The sequence below is a fragment of the Danio rerio genome, chromosome 12, assembly GCF_052040795.2.
Source record: "Danio rerio strain M-AB ecotype USA chromosome 12, GRCz13ab, whole genome shotgun sequence".
Classification (NCBI taxonomy): Eukaryota; Metazoa; Chordata; class Actinopteri; order Cypriniformes; family Danionidae; genus Danio; species Danio rerio.
The window spans coordinates 9,143,539-9,164,140 of NC_141032.1; the positions used below are offsets into that span (position 1 = coordinate 9,143,539).

At 35.2% G+C, this 20,602-nt stretch overlaps 1 long non-coding RNA gene across 3 annotated transcripts in view; it reads left to right on the forward strand.

The window, feature by feature from the left end:
- Nucleotides 1–20,602, forward strand: part of LOC147834393 (uncharacterized) — a 529,770-nt gene that overhangs the window by 132,314 nt on the left and 376,854 nt on the right. The gene's annotated exons all lie outside the window — the stretch shown is intronic.

Sequence of the window (20,602 nt, forward strand, 5' to 3'; positions counted from 1 at the left end):
TAATTCTGTAAATTCATGTTAAACACTACTTTGAGACATTGTTCACAGCTAAAGAATGTTGAATAAAAATTTAGTGGAGAAAAATGATTTTTGTGCTAATATACGAGCAGTTAAAACAGACCGGTCAATTTTTTAAAATAAGGAGCAGGATGTGAACACGACAGGAGGGTAAAATTCACACTCATACACTACAGCCAATTTAGTTTATTCAATTCATCGCATGTCTTTGGACCAGGCCACCCGGAGGAAACCGACATGAGCACAGGGAGAACATACAAACTCCACACAAAAATGCCAACTGACCTAGCTGGGACTTGAACCAGCGACCTTATTGCTGTGAGGCAACCATGTTAACCATTAAGCCACCATGTCACCCTTATTTTTATACATTTTTATTTATGAATAACTTATCTCATTATAATGAATTTCTTAGAATTCACAATAATCATATAGAAAACAATCTGACCTAGTTGGTTATGAAAGAACTTCTGACCATAATTTCCAAATGATGTTTTTTTGGAAAGACCCCATCCAGCGATGTTCTGCATAAACTGTACAGAGTAGAAATACCCTAAGAACAATCTGCCTCTGTAAACACCACCACTTACATTCATATTTGCTTTTAATAGATTTACGTATCGTTTGGCCAGTCAGATCATGGAAAGCAATGTATATAGAAGCCATCAAACTGCAGTGATAAACAGATTTGTCTTAAAGTCTAGGACAGTTCCCAATTCTCAGTAAAGTTCTGCGACATCAACACGCACCTTAACGCCGAGCAGGGCTTGTTTTTAACCAAAACAACTGATCGGCATTCAATTTAACCGATATTAGCAGCCAGGGACCAGAGTTGACTAATTTACTCCTACTCTGATGTACAAACATTAGCAACTCTTCTCTTTTTTTAGATTGGACCTGGTAATGTCTTCACCTCCCACTCTTGTACAGCTAAATGAAAGGCTTCTGTGGCTAAATTTCCCCCTAGTTCCTCCCACTCAAGTCTAACATCATTAGACGTACTTTAGGGCAGATATTGTTTCCTATCAATTCTATTCAAAGGAAACGCGAGCTCACAAGCATCGTTATGAGGCAGCTAATAAAATCATACAAGGTGTTTATGTATGCAGGATTCTCAGGAAAGGCTAATCGCGCAGCTTATTAAAAGTGAACTTGCCTTCAGCCTTTCAGAGCAGGACTGACACTGCAAGCTTCTGTCGCCGGTCGAATCAGATGACAGTCACAGAACAACCCAGTCAAAGGTCAAAGCTTTGCTTGCATGTTTATGGAAATGATGCACTAATGCAAACATGCCAATGAACCTATAGCGAAGCTAGTTATGATGTGTTTTAAATGTAGCATGCTCGCATGACCCAAATTGACCCACAATTGCTGGAATGTTTGAAACTAACACTAGATTTCTTTGTTGATGTTTGCTAGGGTCGTCATCACTTTTACTATCGCTCATCCTGACTCCATCTGTGCTGCACTTATGACTAGTCGATGAGAGCTGTGCTATTGCTTTAAGTCATCAGACTTAAAGTGGATTTTTTATCCGGCCAAAAAAATAATAATAATAATTATTATTATTAAGACTTGAAGGCTCTTACATGACATAATTTTCAACTAGAACTGAAAGCTTTTCATGCATTTTGCACATTCGTTTAGACTTTTGGGGGTCTGAAAACTAGGGATGTCTAAATCCGACCACGTGATTGTAAATCTGGCCCAATCACGCGGTTTTAGACTTGATCAGAATTGGACGTTGCCTCCCGATCATGGGTGCTTTTCTAAAAACCATTGTTAGCCATCTAAAGTCGCAAGTTGCGTCGTTACAAACATAGTTAGTTGATTTGGCGTTTGATTTATTCCAATGAACATTCGCAAACTGCATCGCAATCTTGTATGCTTGCGACTACACCTCTTGAGCTGTAGTTAGAAACATAGTTCCTGACTGTGTTCTATTCCCAGTTATCCCCCCTATGCCCTATTAGTTTAGAACGCTCTAACATTTAAACGTGGAATTATTGTTAAAAGCATTAAAGCCATCACTCTTCGGTGTAATTTACTTCAAAGTATTTTTACAGTTCAGTTTTAGCGATCTTTATGTTTATAATTGCGCTCCCTTCACAGTGCACTTTAATAACATTGATACCATTTTGAACACAGCCGTGGCTCATGGCGAAAGCTATAGGTGACCTATTATTTAAAAGCGGAATTTATGTTACGTCTCCAAAGCTTGTGAAAACAAAAAACATGGCAGACATTAATGATTTTAATTTATAGTAGGTTATTTATGAAGTATCTGTACTGTATTTGACATGGGGATAGTGGTTAGAACATTTCTGCAGTTGTTTGAAGGTGTCAAATTGTAAAAGTAGACTTTAAATTTTTTTTTTAAATAAACAATATCCTACTTAATAATAATAACAATAATAATAATAGTCATCATAATCATTAATTTTAGTAATATTATTATTGAAGTAGGATTTTTTTATTTCCTAATAAATAATATTAAATTTAATTTCTTAATAAATCACCTCATTATTTATTTATATGGTTTATTTATGATATTAGAATACATGTAAGCTTTTGTAAGTGCTTTTATGTTTTAGAATAGAATATGTAATGTTCTCAATAATATTTGTAAAGAAAACATTGATCCTATATGTGCCATGTATGTACATATATTTCAATTAACATGAAAAATGAGTGCATATCTTTACCAAAACTAATATTGGATTTTTTTAAAAAATGTGTGTGCGTGTAAACAATATCATTTGCACAAAGAAAGAATGGGGTTCTTCTCCAAAGAAGTTGTTACCACCCCATTTAGAGCATCATTATGGGCGTTTTACATTATAAGTAACGTGGTTCAAACGATGGATCTGCGACAGAGAAACTACAGGTTTTGGCAAACACTCGCCACAGATATGTAAACTTGGCATTGCCTGCTGGGTATTTTAAGTTGAGGTGCTATTTGTTTTTTTTATTCAATTTGTTTTATATTTACTATAGCACTGAAGTCCAAAAGTGAAGAATTTATGCTATTTATTACTTGATTGGGTAAAACTTTATTTTGATGGTCTATTTGAGTATCAGTAGACTGTCTGTTTAATATCTGTTGATACAGACATTCAACAGACACTTAACTGACTATGAGAAACTTTGCAAGTACATGTCAACTTACACTAACCCTAACCACAACCTAACAGTCTTAAAATCTAATGATAATTAGTTGACATGTAGATGTAATGTAATTTCAATTCAACAAACGGACCATCAAAATAAAGTGACCCTTGATTGTTCAAGCTACCTGACAGAAAAGAGTTGTTGAATGTTAAAATTACGTATAAAAATCCTGGATCTGTTTCTTTGCTATTCTTTATTCTTTTTTATGTATCATAGAAGTATGAGATCAGGTTTTGTTATCGTAGATACTCAAAATCAAATGACTCGAACTCAAATGCAAAAAAAAAACTACTGAAAATGCAATGTTTGTTGATGGTGACTTGTTCCAAAACATGAAAAGAGGACTGAAAGATCATATGTGCACTTGTGCATAGTGTTTCTTTACAAAGTACCAACTACTGGCTTGGTCTTTTCTACTTATTTGTATGATCATTTCAACAATGCTGTTGTCCGTACAAAATACAGTTACAATACAAACAACGAAATTAATAGATTTTTTGCAAACTAGCTGAATCAACACAATTCTTCAGTTTTTTTGTGATAACTTAATTGTTTCATGTTCAATCCACTTAAATTTGTAAAAACTATTGTAAAAAAATTGAATAAATAAATTGTGAGGAACCCAGCATTTTTTTTACAATGTAACTCAAAAAAAAAAAAAAAAAAAAACAATGTCAATAACCCAGCATTGTCATAACCCAGCATTGGCTAAAAATAGAAAAACTTTACACTTTTTTTTTTTTTTTTTTTTACAAATAATTACACTTTTTAACCCAATGGTTGGGTTTGTTTATATAAACCAATCCATCATTTTATCAGACCATCATAACAATCATTCTAATCTAATTTAAATCAGTATTTGCATTTTTATGGCACTCACTACACACTCAAAAATATATATATTTTTTCTCTTTCAAACTATTTAATTAAACTGAGCTGAAACAACACAATTCTTGATTTTTCATTGTGACAACTGAATTTTTTTTAGTTCAATCCACATAAATTTGTTAAAAATGTTAAGTTAACTTGCACTGTGAACTGTAAAAAATGTTCCGTACAAATATTTCATGTTGTCCCAACGCAAATCTACTACGTTAACTAAATCATTTTAATAATTTTAGGTGAATTGAACATAAAACAATTGAGTTGTGCCCAAAAAAAAAAACGTAAGAATTGTGTTGTTTTTCTTCAACTCGTGTTAAATACGCATTTCGAGCAAGTAGATAATGTCATTTTTTGACTGTATAAATGTACATATCAGGTGTAAGTTGCAAAACTAAAAGATAAACAATAAATTCAAACAGCTTTCAAATGATAAAGTCTCTTATGCTCTCTGCATGATTATTCATTTCATAATACAGTATTGTTTTTGATTTTCAGTATTATTTCTCGCATTATCCTTGAGAAAGCATTCTTATTTGCTGATTTAATAATTAATAATCTCTCTTTTTATTATTAAAGGTATAGTTCACCCAAAAAATGAAAATTGAACCATCAATTATATTCAACCCAGGCTCATTCTGATAACATACCTCTATATACATTTCTGGAGAGCGCCAAATACATCCCAGGAGCCACGTTTTTTTTGCAGTTTTTGTTTTTGTGAATCCACCAGAGGTTGCTGTTTATGCTTTTTCAGATCTCAAGATTCTCTCACCATTCTCTCACTGCTGTTCTCATGTAAATCCACCATAGGTCGCTGTGACTGTTTGACTGACTGAATGACTGACCGATCGACTGGCCCACCCTCCTCCTTCCCTAAACGCAACCAATTGTATTGATTGGCCCACCCACCTACTTCCCTAAACCCAACCGACAATTTAAAAAGCAATCCAGAAAAAGAAAAGCCAGTGCCTACTTTTTTTTTTACCACATAGTCAGATTGTACCACATTCTCACCCTGTTATTTACTTGTTTATTTTATTTTTTTGGCTTCAGTTTTTGTCTTACCTGCTTTCTAGAACCGTTCTTCATCAAACTTGAACCCCATCGTCATGGTCAACTCCTCTTTGCATCTCAATTCCACCAAAGTACATGGCAAGCTACTGGGCAAACTTGGTAACAGCCGTCCATACGGAAGTGAGCGGTCTGCTGGTATGCATGAAAAGGAACGGCGTCATACCCCCTCGTAGCGTTCCATATGTACTTCTGGCTACATAATTCGTGATCTCCAGAAATCTATATAGGGCTACGTTTTCAGAACGAGCCTATGCTGATTATATTACTTTCAAGTGGCTCCAAAGCTTTATGAGTTTGTTAATTTACTCTTGAACACCAAAGAAGATATTTTAAAGAATAGGAAGTCAATGGTTAGCAGTTCCCAACATTCCAAATATCTTCTTTTGTGTTCAACAGAAGAAAGAAACTCAAACAGGCTTGGAACAAGTGGAGGGAGAGTAAATCGTGAAACGTTTTGTATCATCATAATTGTGTTCAGTGCTACTAAATACTGACCTAATTCTATTTTTATCGCACCCCAAAACAGTAGATCTGCTGTTCACTGGTGTTTCACACTCCTGTGTAATTACCCAACAGTATATTCCAACAACAAATGCAATATTTAAATGTAGATTTGATATGCTAATCTGTTGCCGCATCAGGAAAATCCCATCAGTAGTGTTTGCTGATGGTCCTCTGCTAGGTTTCTCAGCAGTGACCGTGGGAGGTCGGCTAGTGTTTTTGGGGATTTCCTTCTGTCTCCCACTCCACTAGCACCTCTGTCTGTCTGTCTGTCTGTCTGTCTGTCTGTCTGATCATTCTCCTTATCTGGCCTGCTTCTCCTCATCCTGCTGAGTGTGAACCACAACAAAGTCTCATCCGCCTGTTATATCGCCTGATTTCAACTGTATTGCTATCATGGGCGTAGAATGGACACGTTTCTCGAAATCAGGTCAACTGTGTCAGGAAATGATTTCGGCTGCCTGTTAATAGAGACGTTCCACAATGACTTGACTAAGTCAAATGGGAAATGTGCAGTATATTTATAGGGCCACAATGCAGTTCAATAAAATACGTTAAGTTTATTCATAAACTAATTTCGAGAGGATGACGTGCTTATGATTGACACGGCTGGCCCCGAGTCAAGCTAATGTACGAACCACTAATCAGACTACTCCTAACCAAGTATAAATAACCAAACACCTTACCTTTAGTCATCTTCGTCTTGAAGAATCCCCCCTTCCACCCCTTCGCCTCCTGCTTTGTCTACAGGGCAGCACGGCGGCCCAGTGGCTAGCACTGCGGCCTCACAGCAGAATGCCTCCAGTTCGGGCATCTACCCAAACAGTCAGCATTTTCGTGTGGAGTTCATGTTCTCTTGCGTGGGTTTTCCCCGGGTCCTCCTGTTTCCTCCCACACTCCCAAAAACATGACACTTAAGTAAATTGACTAAACCAAATTAGCACCAAATTCGATTCAATTCTGTCAGCAACGCATCACCTTAGCAACCCTCACGCAGCAGGAGGGAGGGAGGTTCTCGAGATTTTCCCGAGCTCAAACTCCCCTCTCGCCCTGCAACGGGATGGAGCCCCGGGCTCGAGGCTCTCATGAGCTCGGGGCTCTCTCCCGGGACAGCATGCCAAACTAGCTTATCAACAATCATCAGCTAAGTGTGAACTCTTGAAAGCATATTATGTCAAGGAAAATATTAAAAGTTTTTGGTCTAATGAAGCACAGATGGTAGGTCGCTGGTTCGAGCTTTGTTTGGGTCAGTTTGCGTTTCTGTGTGGAGTTTGCATGTTCTCCCTGCGTTCGCGTGGGTTTCCTCCGGGTGATCCGGTTTCCCCCACAGTCCAAAGACATGTGGTACAGGTAAACTGGGTAGGCTAAATTGTCCGTGGTGTATGAGTGTGACTGAGTGTGTGTGTGTTTGTTTCCCAGGGATGGGATGAGGCTGGAAGGGCATCCGTTTGCTGGATGAGTTGGCGGTTCATTCCACTGTGGCGACCCCGGATTAATAAAGAGACTAAGCTGACAAGAAAATGAATGAATGAATACTCAAATTTTACTATCTAAAAGTGTAAATTATTTATGTATGATTAATTTTAGAGACTGATAAAAAATGAACTATTTCAAGAGTTCACACTTAGCTGGTGATTGATTATAAAGCTTGTTTGGCATGCTGTCCAGGGAGAGAGCTCATAAGATCCTCGAGACCAGGGCTCCCTTCCATTTGAAGGCGAGAGGGGAGTTTGAGCTCAGGTAGATCTCAAACTTAAGTTGCATGTTTTTGGATAGTGGGAGAAAACCGGGGGAAACTCCTGTGAGCAAGGGGAGAACGTGTAAACTCCGGACAGAAACGTTGGCTGGCTTGGTAAGGACTAGAACCAGTGACATTTTTTCTGTGAGGCAACAGTGCAAACCACTGGGCTAACGTGTCACCCATCTACACTCTCAGAAATAAAGGTACGATAGCTGTCACTGAGGTGGTAATCAGCGAATGTCAATTCATGAGGTAAGTTTTCATTTTGGGGTGAAATAACCCTTTAAGATGATTTGCGAATATCGCCCTGAACTCAACTGTATTGTAAGTATAAGAACTAACACTTTTTTTCTGAAACCTCCTTGTATTGTAAATGTCCACAAAGTTCACAACTGTAATACTGTTGATTACACAAACGCAGTGATTTTAACCATATAGCACTGAATATCCTCGATCCAAGAGTGAAACTGATGATTTACTTCACTCTTCCTAATGCTTAGACACGGCTTAAACGAAACACATCCATCCACTCAGTCAATGAGATTTATTTCGGATCCCGAGGAAAATTTTCATATTCATATTTCCAATATTTCATTATCGCTGCTCCCGTCAGCAGAGTTATGACTGCAATAACAGCAATAGCTCCGCGAATGAATCTTTTTCAAGTGCAATATGAAAAAGCTGTTTATGGAGTCATTAACCTTATAAGTGATATTAAGTACAGGCCGATTTTTCCCCTCGACAAAAAAGGAAGAACGATAACTTAGGATGACAGACTTTAAATATAATGATGTGATTCATTTGAGCGGTTGAGATTTGTGAAAATTTCAATTTGTCAGATTTTAGACTCTGTGACACAGAGGAGAACTAAATGATTCATCTTGGTTGATTATCTCATATTGCCAAATAACTCACAACTCAGTTTAGTTAGCCAATGAGAGACGCTGTGACAAACACTAGATCTTTCCATTGTGTACATTTGGTATTGTTTGGAAAGAAAATTTGGTCACACTTTACAAGGGTTCATTACTTAATGTATTAACTAACGTGACTTAAAACAATACTTAGTGCATTTGCTAATTATGGTTCAACATTTACTAATAAATCATTAAAATCCAAATTCATGCTTGTTAATGTACTGTGAGTTAACATGAACTGTGAACAACGTTATTTTCATTAACTACCATTAATAAAGAATAATAAATACCATAATAAATGTATTGTTTGTTGTTTATTTTAGTAAATACGTAAACTAAACTTACCAAATTAATGCAGAATTACTACATTTCTTATTTCTTATTCTTAAACACTGATATATACACTCACCGACCACTTTATTAGGTACACCTGTCCAACTGCTCGTTAACGCAAATTTCTAATCAGCCAATCACATGGCAGCAACTCAATGAATTTAGGCATGTAGACATGCTCAAGATGATCTGCTGCAGTTCAAACCGAGCATCTGAATGGGGAAGAAAGGTGATTTAAGTGACTTTGAACGTGGCATGGTTCAAAGACAAGCTGGTCTGAGTATTTCACAAACTGGGATTTTCATAAACCAACACAACCATGTTTACAGTTTAATCAGTTTAATCAAATGATGTTTACAGTTTCTGAAAAGGTGGTAAAAATCAGGCTGCCGCGAGGAGTTTTCTTTTTCTGGATTGCTTTTGAAAACACTATCGGTTGGGTTTAGGGAAGGAGGAGGGTGAGTCAGTCGATCGGTCCGTCAGTCAGGCCCCGTTTACACTGCCAGTTAAATGTGACCCAATTCTGATTTTTTGTTCATATGAGACACAGATCGGATCTGTTCTTTAACTGTGTAAACACGAAAAAACGTGCATTCGGATTTTAAGAGAACTGTTTCAGGCCTTCTTCATATAAATCGGTTATTTGACAATGCGACTGTCATGTAAACAGGCAGATCGGATTTATTGAGGCATTCTGTTTCATATTTAATTAAACGACAATGTGGTGCTTCTCCGCGGTTTAATGACATAGAAGAAAGATTGTGTGTGGAGACGCCAACGTGGTAAACAACAACAACAGAGGAAACATGGAGGAAGAAAGAAGTCAGTTGCCACAATTTGCCTGACCTGAGATCTCTCTCATACCCACAAATTCCTTTGAATGGTGGAGGACACCATATACCATAGAAGCAAGCTGCGATGATGGCTCTTTCCCACCTCCGCCTCAAATTCATTTTAAAGTTGGCCGTCTATAATCAAGTAGATCTAGTTGATCTGAGTATGCTGTTTGCTTTATTATACATAGTACTGTTTAAGTGAACTTGAACAAGTATATTAAATAACATTAATTTTCACTAGTTCTATTAGTATTTTTTTTTCAATGCTTTGAAAAATGGGTTAAATCTTTGTTTATTTATAGTCTACAAAGATTTAACTTATTTTTCAAAGCATTGAAAAAAAAAATATATATATATATAAATATATATATACATACATACATATATATATATATATATATATATATATATATATATATGTATATATGTATATATATGTATATATATATATATATATATATATATATATATATATATATATATATATATATATATATATATATATATATATATGTGTATATATATATATATATGTATGTATATATATATATATATATATTTATATATATATTCATATATGTATGTATATATATATATATATATATATATATATATATATATATATATATGTGTATATATATATATATATGTATGTATATGTGTGTGTGTGTGTGTGTGTGGGAAGCAAATTATAGATAAATTTTGTAAAACAATTCTTATATTATCCTTATTTTTTTAATTCAACTATAGGGGTGCAGCCGAGTAAGGAGCCTTAGAAGATAATGTGCCCAGGGGCCACTGAGTTCTAAATCCGGGCCTGCTTCCTGTCCTTCATCTGAGCTTTTAGGTTGTCACGAAAAAAACTCTTTATGTGAATGAAGAAAAAACTTAATTATGTGAATTTAGCTCATTTCATATAATTAGTTTGAACAAGCAGCAAAATCCTTTCTTTTGAGTGTGTACAAGTAAATAATGAGCAAATAATTGCAGAAATGTGTGTGAACTATCCCTTTAATGCTCTAGAGCAGTGGCTCTCAAACTTTTTTCATCAAGTACCACCTCATAAAAAAATTGTCTCTCCACGTACCACCAAAATGAGCAGTATTGAAATACAATAGCGTAGTAGGCCCAGTAAAGCAGCTACAACTCTGCACAGTTTAAAAAACGTGGCAAATTACCTCAGAAATATAGGCTATATGTCATATATGGCATATTATATACATCATTTTTGATACATTTTAAAATGTGTGTAGCATGTACAAAACATATTTCATTCTTCCACTTACCACTAGAAGGAAGCCTGCGTACCACAGTTTGAGAACCACTGCTCTAGAGTAATTTTCAAGACACGATTCCAATCCACTCCAAACCAGTTTCTGTGTGAAAGCCTCACACCTGACAGCGGTGAGATCTGTCTGCTAGTTTAACATGTGTAAGAATATTTGTCAGGCACATTAGCTCACCGCAGGGTTCCCATTGTGTCCCCCGAGGAGGCCTTAAAAAATCCCCCCTCACATCCCCGTTGGCTCTTTTAGGGCGCTGTGTGTAGGAGGATATGTGGGATTCCCCATACAAGCGCTCCAAAAGCACACAGGAGAACCTGGACAGAAGACCCGCTGTAAGCAGAATGTCTGGAGTCGGGACTCTCCTCTATAGCTTGGCTGGCTCATCATTACTTTTGAGGGCCGAATCGAGGCAGGTGGAAGAGGCGACGGCTCGTCCTCCTACACGCAGATTCCAGTGGACGTCAAGCTCTCGTTTTCTCACAGCTGTCGACTGCTGATGTGCTGACAGAAGAAGAGCTGGAGATGAACACACACACACACACAGGAGAGAAGAATAGCTTAGTACTGACTTGATGCTGTGCGCTCAAATGATTTTAGCTGCTTGTCGAAATTACTTATTTAAAATGAGCTGAAACAACACAATTCTGGAGGTGTTTTTGGTGGAGACCTAATTGTTTTACTCTGCATTTTTATACTGTGTGCTGCACTCTAACATAATCATTAAGTAAGTTAACTATTTTTTTCCAATTTAAATGGATTAAACTTTTTAAAAAAATAAGTTGTCCCCCGCCCCCAACACCCCCCCCCCTCTCTCAAAAAAAAACAAGAAATGTGTTGTTTCCAACATAGGCTCTTTAAAGAGTGTACTATCTCAGTATACCGTCTTCTTGTCAGAGAAAATAAATATAAAAATAAATTGTAGTAATGTGTGAAGGTATTGGTCACCTACACTGTAAAAATGCAGGGTTCCACACAATTCCCAACACAAACTGATTAAGTTAACTTAAAACTTTTAACAAATTTATGTGGATTAAACAGAAAAAAATAAGTTGTCCCAATTAAATCTCAAGAATTCTGTTGTTTCAGCTCATTTTAAAGAAATAGTTTGAATGAGCAAAAAAAAAAGTTTTTTTTGAGTGGAACAGTTTTTGTTGGGTACATTTAAAAAAATATATATTCTTACGGCCACAACTGCATTGTGGATACATCGGTGCCGCTTTAGAGGCGTTGCTCGCTGTAGAAGTGAGAAGGGTATAAACGGAAGCCAGCTCCAAGTGGGTTGGGCAAACCTTATTTAGTCGTATTTAGAGTTCAATATTGTGCTTTATGAATGTGTACACCTAACCCTAACCCTAAACCCAACCTCACAGTAACCTGATAAAACCAACCTACTTGCGGTGTAATCCCACCCGCCTGCAGGTCTCTGGGCTGCAGCGATACCTACTTGGCAGAAGTTGGACTTGCTCTACTTTTCAAGAGCAAACGGAAGTGTCAGCCAATCAGATCGCTGTATGCAAATACACCAGCTAAGACAGTGGCCTATTGCAGACTTTTTTTTTTGCCTATTGCAGACTAATTTCCTTGGCTGACGCTGCTATGACGATCACGTCAGCCCCAACTTCAGACACGCGCTCTGTCAAGCGATAACTTAAAAACTAAAATACCAAAAACCCAAGGAAATTGAGAATTTTCATGACTTTTCATTTTCTTTTCTATTTTCTGGAGCTCTAGATGACCACATTTGAATTTGAAATGTGGAATAAATGTTATCAGACGTCTACAGAATACAACAAATATTCACATTTATCAAACTCGCAACTAATAAATAACAAAAACCCAAGGAAAAGGAGAATTTTTATGACTTCATTTTCATTTACTTTTCTTTTTACTATAGAAAAAACACGCATTAAAAAAAGACTACATTTGTATTTAAAATGTGGAATAAATATTATCAGACGTCTACAGAACACAAAAAAAATTAAAAATATTCACATTTATCAAACTGGCCCCTAATAAATACAGAAAATCCGAAGAAATTAAGAATGTTCATGACTTTTCATTTACTTTTCCATTTTCTGGTGCTCTATATGACCACATTTGTATTTAAAATGTGGAATAAATGTTATCAGACGTCTACAAAATACAACAAATATTCACATTTATCAAACTCACAACTAATACAGAAAATCCAAAGAAATCAAGAGGTTTCATGACTTTTCATTTACTTTTGAAAAGAAAAACGCTCTATATAACTACATTTTTATTTAAAATTTGGAATAAATGTTATCAGATGGCTACAGAACACAAAAAAATATTTACATTTATCAAACTTACATCTAATAAATACCAAAAACCCAAGGAAATTAAGAATTTTCATGACTTTTCATTTTCTTTTCTATTTTCTGGAGCTCTATATGACCACATTTGTATTTTAAATATGGAATAAATGTTATCAGACGTCTACAGAATACACCAAATTTCACATTTATCAAGCTCACACTTAATAAATACAGAAAATCTGAAGAAATTGAGAATTTTCCAATTTGAACCTTAAAAAAATGTAAAAAAAAGTTTTTTTTTATTAAATAGTTTGAAGAGTGCATAATCTCATATAGATTGTTCAAAAGGCTTAATAAGAGTAGTACAGCGGAATGCTCTTTTGAACATCACAAAGTGAATCTCCAGCTCAGAAGACCTCATTCATGCACTAAATAAAGGCTCGGACACAAATGTCAAGTCCCCGTTAGCAGGTTCACAATGAAGCCCACACATACACGGCCGTTAACATGGCTTTGATGGAGAAAAGCAGGCTCACTTTTGCACCTCAGAGGCAGAAACAAAGCTAACTCTGTTCCAGTGGCCCGCTGTACATGAACGGACGGCCTATTTTTCTTTTTTTTTTCAATGAGTTATGACTCGATTCACATTTGTCCGTTGTCTGGATGGACACCCACAGTGTTCCAGCGACTGCCATCTGATAGAGTACACAAAACACAGAGAGAGCCACACACTGTCCTGGCTAAATATGGCTTATTTACATTTATAATCTACTGGAGTTATGAATCACAAACATTGTGTTCAAAACACACGCGTCTTATGTTTTGCTGAGGAATACTTTTGGTTTGGTTTTCAAATGTCGGTTGAAATTCAGCCATGCGTTCACGAGAAAAGCGTCACAAACATGAGATTAAAACCAAAGGTCGCAAAATATTGTTTTTGCAATTGAAGTGACGCGATTGAAGAACTATTTTGGCTTCCATAATGAATATTTCAGGAAAAGAACCATTTTTATTCCTGAAATGCATGAAAGAAAAGCATAACAAATGTAAAAATGCCATCAATAACATGTATTAATGGTATTACCCACCAATAAATAAATAAATTAAATAAATAGTACCTAAAATACCAACACAATCTCACGGCAATTCGTAACTTTTTCATTTAGTGGCTAATTCGTATGAATTCGTACAATCTAATTTGTACAATTTAGTACGATTTGCTTATCCCCCAATGACGGTTGGGGTTACGGGTGGGGTCAGGTGCCACGCCTCCTTTTTAAAATCGTACCATTTTGTACGACTGAACTCGTACGAATTCGTACGAATAAGCCACTAAACTGGCAAAACGTAAAATACTTAAGTTTTCTCGTGAGATCAGGCTGAAAATATTTGGGTTATAAATATCCCAACATTTAACCCAACAATAGGTTATCATAGCACCTTCCCCACTATGAGTTATCTTATCCCAATGCATTGGGTTATTTTGATCAAATGTTTTATTTTTTTTCCATTCTGGTATTACTATAACTAGTACTACATTTAATTGAATAATTATGGCTGTGCAAATAAATAAATGTCTCCGCTAGGTCCTAAAGGTTAGAATGACAGCCGGATATCCCAAATATGTGTATCATTTCCTCCAAAAAAAAAAACGATGAGAGATGAACACGGGAGGTAGAGAAAGTGTTTTATCCATTTAATATAGATCGGCTATGAAGCCTGTAATTGTATCATCAATAATTAAGAGTGCTGATGAAATGGATATAAATAACACCACACGGAGAGGTCATTTAATAAAAAAAACAACAACAATATTATTGCGTTAGAGCTTAAAAAACTTTACATTGCAAAAACAACATTACACACGCATATTAATACAGCTGTTCTGTTAAATCAGTAGACTGTTGAATTTCAAAATTTTAACCCAACTGGTTGAGTTATTAAGAAACAACCTAATAAAGGTTAAAAATAACCCAACAAAGCACCAAATATTTAACCCAACTTGTTGAGTTATTAAGAAACAACCTAAAAAAGATTAAAAATTACCCAAAAGAGCACCAAATATTTAACCCAACTGGTTGAGTTATTAAGAAACAACCTAAAAAAGATTAAAAATGACCCAAAAGAGCACCAAATATTTAACCCAACTGGTTGAGTTATTAAGAAACAACCTAAAAAAGATTAAAAATGACCCAAAAGAGCACCAAATATTTAACCCAACTGGTTGAGTTATTAAGAAACAACCTAAAAAAGATTAAAAAATGACCCAAAAGAGCACCAAATATTTAACCCAACTGGTTGAGTTATTAAGAAACAACCTAAAAAATGTTAAAAATACCCCAACAAAGCACAAAATATGTTTGACTCAACCATTGGGTTAAATAAATAACGTTTTTTAGAGTGAAAGTATTTTATCACAATACATAAACACAAGTAACAGAACTAAGAAACTTAAATTGATAAAAATATTATTCCAGTTATAAAAAGTGTACTACACTACCTGATAAAAGTCTTGTCGATCCCAACAGCAACAAATAATAACTTAACTTCTATTGATCTTTTGGAAAAGTGACAGAAGGTGGATTTTTCTGATGAATCATCTGTTGAACTGCATCCCAATCATTACAAATACTGCAGAAGACCTATTGGAACCTGCATGGACTCAAGATTCTCACACAAATCAGTCAAGTTTGGTGAAGGAAAAATCATGGTTTGGGGTTACATTCATGGTTTGGGGCCGGTGAGAGATCTGCAGAGTGGATGGCAACATCAACAGCCTGAGGTTTCAAGACATTTGTGCTGCCTATTACATTACAAACCACAGAAGAGGGCAAATTCTTCAGCAGGATAGCGCTCCTCATACTTCAGCCTCCACATCAAAGATCCTGAAAGTAAATAAGCTCAAGGTGCTCCGGGTTTGGCCAGCCCAGTCACCAGACATAAACATTATTGAGCATGTCTGGGCTAAGATGGAGGACGAATTGAAGATGAATCCAAATTCTCTTGATGAACTCTGGGAGTCCTGCAAGAACGCTTTCTTTGCCATTCCAGATGACTTTATTAATAAATGATTTGAGTCATTGCAGAGATGTATGGATGCAGTCCTCCAAGCTCATAGGAGTTTGACACAATATTCATTATTTTTCCTTTTTCCTATAAAGTACATGATTTCTGTTAAGTGACAAGACTTTTGTCTCAGCAAGACCTTACTGTCCTAATTAAATAATAAAAAAAATCAAGGCATGATCATATTATATTTTGGTCAAATAAGCGTAATCTAGATGCATTTACCTTTTATATAAAGGTAAGCCACTTCTGATACCAACTGATCAACTAGAAGTCAAGTTATTACTTGTTGTTCCTAAAACATGGATACGCGACAAGACTTTTATAAGGTATAGTGTATAATTATGATTAGACAAGATTCAACTGAATAAATTAGCCAACACAAATGATAATAAAAAGGATAAAAAAATGGTCTTTTGAGGTGCAGCTTGCTTCTTGTTCAAACTACTTATTACAATGAGCTGAAACAACACAATTATGGAGATTTTTTGGGACAACCTAATTGTTTTAGGTTCAATCCACTTAAATTTGTTACATGAACTTCATGGATTTGTGTTGGGTGAACATAAATGAATTGTGTGGAAGCATACATTTTTTACTATGTAGTTCATCCAAAAATGAAAATTTACTCATTATACTATCCATCAAGTGGTGTTCTTTCTTTTCTTTAACACAAAGATAATTAAGAATTCTTAAACATTTAAATACAACAGAGCAGTGGTGTAGTCCTAAAAAAAAGAAAGGTGGTGTACTATTACACCCGACACAATTTTTAAATTAAAGTAGGCAAAGAAACGACGAAAGTCAATGTTTTCTGGATTTATTGGAGATTTTACACACACACACACACATATATATATATATATATATATATATATATATATATATATATATATATATATATATATATATATATATATATATATATATATATATATATATATAAATTTTCCCACTCAAAAGGGTCTCTGCATAGATGGAAAACAGCTTTTTAGCTTACTTTCTTTACTGGCTTATTACTTTACAATTTATAGGTTCCTTTAAACATCAATCAGCTATTATTTTTAATTGTCACATTCGTGCATGCTTGTTTTAAACCAAACTATTAGGAGTCTGTCTTCTCGCTATTATATACTAGTAGTTACCCTTTTAAATTGCACATTGTTATCCGATTTATGAGTAGGCTTTGCCTCATCATTTTTAGTGTTATATATACTGTGTATAGTGTCGTTCACTGTAGCGGCACAATTAAGACAAATAAGGAATACAGTTTTACAGGGGCGATTTTAGGATTTTCATTTTGGATCAGGATCAGATCCTTTTGGGGTAAACAAAGAAAAATGTGTCATATATATTTTTAAGTAAGAATTGTAAGAAATGGGCACATCTTAACAAATTAAGTTGTGAGTCAAAAAAACCTGTTTGGTATACAGTTAAAGGGGACGTGAATACACGTAAATTAGAGAAGTTTAATCAGAAAAACAAGTGAGTATACTGAGGGTATACTTAATTATTGATCCTCAGAAGTGGTAATACCCAAACAGCTCATGAAAAAAAGTAAGTAAACTGAGTATACGTGCGTATAGCAAGGACTACACCACTGCTACAGAGTAAAAATAAACACTACACATGTCAATGGTTATAGGTTTCCATCTTTCTTCAAAATACCTTCTTTTGCATTTGACAGAATAAAGAAAACCAAACATATCTGGAACAAGTAAAGAGTGATCAAATGATGACAGAACTTTTCAGGTTTGGGTGAACTGTCCCTTTAAGGACCTTTTCCTGCTAAAATCAAAAGAATGTGTCAGTGTCAGTTACGTGCCCAGTCTTTTCAGTATCCATTATACAGTCAGACATTGCATGATATCAGGTGTTTTAAAAGCACATCCAGCTTTAAGTCTAATAAGCTTGATTTTTTCCGAGCAGCATACACTGTAAAAGCATATACTGTACACACTATCAAACAATCGCAGCAGAAGGCTGATCAAAGGCTTACTGTATATGAAATATGTATTACCTGGCCTTTTATAACCCTGAGTACAGTGAGTGTATGGCAGGCCGGTGTGATTCACGAGGCTCTATCTGATCCGGTTCTGCTCTTTATTAGTTGTAATTGAAGAGCATTAGGATAAAGCAAGTGGCACTTGACAACAAAAACAAAGCACTTGAGCCAGTGATGTCATCAGATAATAAGTGCACTCTCTGAATGGACAAAACATTACGATGAGCAAGAAATCTCAAACCACTGGATAGAAAACCCTAATGTACATTGTCAAAAATGCACACAGTGTTTGGACAGCATGAAGAACTTAAGTTGACTTGTTAGTTTTTACACATTTAAGTGAATTTAACATAAAACAGTTAAGATATATACACAAGGTGGGCCATTTGTATGGATACTCCTTAATAAAATAGGAATGGTTGGGGATTTTAACGTCCTGTTTGTGGCACATTAGTATATGTGAGGGGGCAAACTTTTCAAGATGGGTGATGACCATGGTGGCCATTTTGAAGTCGGCCATCTTGGATCCTACTTTTGTTCTTTAATAAGAAGGGGGTCATTTGACACATCAAACTTATTGGGAATTTCATAAGAAAAGCAATGGTGTGCTTGGTTTTTACGTAACTTTATTCTTTCGTGAGTTATTTACAAGTTTCTGACCACTTATAAAATGTGTTCAATGTGCTGCCCATTGTGTTGGATTGTCAATGCAACCATCTTCTCCCACTCTTCACACACTGATAGGAACACCGCAGGAGAAATGCCAGCACAGGCTTCCAGTGTCCGTAGTTTCAGGTGCTGCACATCTTCTATATATACTAATGTGTCACAAACAGGACGTTAATATATCACCAACCATTCCCATTTTTTTAAGGTGTATCCATATAAATGGCCTACCCTGTATTTATATATTCTGACACATCCTTTAAATATTTGACTGGGACACACTTTATATTATCATCCTAACAACTACATTCTAGTATTTAATTGTTTGATACGACTCATTATTTACTGTACATATATGTCAGGAATAATGGCCTTGTGGCCTCATGAGCACCTCAAATGTGCATTATATTCCAATAATTCAATAGGCCGAGACAATTACTCCGCTTATACTATGATTACCACATTTAAGGCACCGTTCAGATTTTGTATTCCAAGACATTTGTCAGGCTCTCTCTAAAGGACGCTCTTACCACAGTCAACCTTTGCATTTATCAGTGTCAAGTATGTTATTTTTATTTTACGAATATTTTAATTACCAATGGTAGTAAAAAAATACAAAACCTGTCGCAAAATGTCAACAGTGCTTGAGGAAATTATTTGAAATTTTTAGATAAGTGTTTGCACCCTGAGGCAGGTTTTATTAGCATTTAGCATTAACAAAAAACAAAATGGCTACTGCATGAAATCCATATATGCTTTGGCGAAAGAAAGGAATGTTGCATTCCTTGTAAAGTGTCCTTGAGCTCTGGAAAGAGGCTATAAAAATAAAAATTATTATTATTATTATTATTATTATTATTATTATTATTGTTAAATGAAGTAATGTCAAGACACCCACAGATTTTTATCGTCTGCGTCTTTAAAAAGGAACTTTTTAAACAATGAAATACTTGTTGCGAGTCTTTTAATACAGTAATTGACGGATTCAATGTATTTGATGGATAAATTTGCTACAAAATTACCACTGTCAGATGTGTCGTATCTGTCAGATAAATATTTTAATAATCATTAATTTAATTTTATATTTGTTAAATAATAGTTGGTCATTAATAAATGCAGTCTGTTTGCTTAAATAAATGTTTAAACATATTTGTTGCTATTTGGTGTCTGATGTTGAGGGCATGGAAAATAATATCAACGTTATGTTATTTAAAACAAATCGAAAAATTGCGAGGTTGGATCAAAGCACTGTGTTTCGGTAGCTTGTGACATATAAGGTGCAAAAATGTGGTTTTATTTGTCTCAGTAAAAGTAAAATATGTATATATTTTTGCACCTTTTTGTCCCACTCCTCAATAATCAGTGAACAAAGCGGCGAATATAAAAAATAACACCATGAAGACTAACTGACATGTAGTAGCAAATTTACTTATCGTTAACTTTAAACATTAATTTGACGATAACGTTTATTATATAAACAAACAAAATGTAAAAGTGTTTAGTACCTACTTTGGTATCTGCCCCAAGAAACACGACAATATTTCGTGACGTTTATAATACAGAATTTGTAAGGTAAAAGCTCCCTCTAGTGGTGAGAGTAAACATCACATAACTTTAGAACAGGCTTAGAAATTGAGAAATTATCTTCGTTTAATAAATTAAAATTAACTCGTAGCAATTTTTATGGAAGGTATTTTAATGTTTTTTTTTTTTTCTGTTACATGTAAAAAGACATTTAAAAAGTCTTCCTATGTCACGGGTGTCGTTGTACTGTGACGCGATGGTGACGTCTCGGAGGGGGAAGTTGTTGTTTGTTTTGCTCGT